General features: G+C 52.7%; 1 pseudogene; it reads left to right on the top strand.

The window, feature by feature from the left end:
* The first annotated feature begins 322 nt into the window (after positions 1 to 322).
* Positions 323 to 1,451, top strand: LOC140685986 (transmembrane protein 238-like; annotated as a pseudogene).
* Positions 1,452 to 1,898: the final 447 nt, after the last annotated feature.

Genomic DNA, 1,898 nt, shown 5'->3' on the forward strand with positions numbered 1-1,898 from the left:
AGAACAAGATACTGGGTATTGAACAAGAGTTAAGTGCTTTCAGCCTCTGCTCCACAGATCAGGTTAAAAATGTTAAACCCTCTACTTTAGATTAAATATGGGGCAAATACCAAGTGAAGCTTTGCTTCAAATGCAGCAACTGGATGGAGCTGTAAGAAAATACTCTTCCTTAGACTCTAACCTAGAGCAGCCCTTTGAACTTCCTTCATTCAAGCCACACCGAACTGGCCAAAGAGGCTGCACTTTCCAAGAAACAGATAGTGGAGGTGCCACCTACACGACCCCTTTATCATAGGAAGAGATGCGAGCACACAGGAGGGCGATGGAGCTGCGGTCAGGCCTGGGTGCGGTGAGGAAGGGCACAGAACAGTGACCAGGAAAGACGGCTTTCTCCTTCCCTATCCCTGCCAGAAGCCTGGATTTGCAAGCACTGAGGCCAGCCTGTCCTTTTTCAGAGAGTGGCTTAGTGGAGAAAGAAGTGGCTTTTTGTCCCCTGAAATGGCTAAATAGGACTTTACAAAGAGACACGAGGGTCATGAGATGACTGAAAGACTGAGGAATTTGAAAGGTGGAGAAGAATTTTTCAGACGTCAGAGGTCCTTGCTCCCTGGCTTATTGGCCCTTCACAGTCAGCCACAAGTATGGTACGTCCCACTGTTCCCATCTTGCTAATGACATGGTAGAGCCTGCCTTGGCTGCACAACAAAGAGAAATGGCATAAACCAGCTCACATGCAGTGGGGAAGCTAAGACAAAGACTGCCCAGTCATTTCAGTATTGGGGAGTTTCCAACGTCTCAAAGATTGATGATCCCCCCCAGGGTGATTTGTTTTCTGTTTAATTTTTCATATTTTATTCCTGGTACTAACAAGTTAAGAAAGTAGAACTTTCCCAAGTGCTGACTTACACACAATGTTTATAGAGAATTAAGAGCAGGGGAGCCCCGCCCGGCGCACCGTCCCAGCGGGGGGCGCGCCCGTGCCGGCGCCCGGCCTGGGCCGCTGCGGGATGGCGCTGCTTCTGGCCGCGGCGCTGCTGACCGGCGTGTTCGCGCAGCTGCAGGGGCGCGGCCGCGACTTCGGCGACCTGCTCGTCTACTCGGGCTTCCTCAGCCTCTGGGCTGGGTCCTCTGGTACACCGGCAACATCGCGATCTCGCGCCGGGAGCTCGAGGGCGACTACGGCCTGCGGCCCTCGGCTCACGCCCGCCTCGCGGGAAAGCTCTCCCGCCGCTGGTCGGCGCCGGCTTCCTCCTCCGTCGGCCGGCGCGGCGCGCCTGGCTCCCGGGGATCGGGCCGAGCCGCCCTCCGCCGGCTCCCGCCGCGCGCGCCTGCACCCCGCCCCGGCCTGGGGCGGCGGGAGCACATGGCCCCACCTGTCAGGGCCCGACTGGCGGAGGTGTGCAGCTGTCCCCAGCTTCATCTGGCCGGATGCCTACCTGCCCTCCCTCTAGCCCCTGGATAAACAACTCAGCCTCACAGGGGAAAAAAAAAAAAGAAAGAAATTGCTATGAATAACGTGAATAAGCTACAGGGATACAATGTAGCTAATCTGTTCCCTTTGCTTATCTATAAACTCCCACTCCAGCAGTGAAACACCTGGCTCCCTTTATTTGTCACCTATTTATAGACTTGTTCCACCCCATTGTACTTGCACAACAGTATCAGATTTTCACCCTACTTCCGTGGGAAACAAGTTCATGAACTATGGAGCATACATATATGCAGTTTCTTTGCCTTTATTCTTACAGACTATACTTGTTTCCAAAGTTACATAGGTCAGCATTTTCCCCCACATTCATTTCAGTGCAATAGTTTAATACATTTGTAATATAATTAGATTGTTTTGGCCACAGTCTGCATTCTTTCCTGGGGTCCCCTGACCTCGTTTTTTGCTTTTT

Source organism: Vicugna pacos, chromosome 15 (genome assembly GCF_048564905.1).
Source record: "Vicugna pacos chromosome 15, VicPac4, whole genome shotgun sequence".
NCBI lineage: Eukaryota > Metazoa > Chordata > Mammalia > Artiodactyla > Camelidae > Vicugna > Vicugna pacos.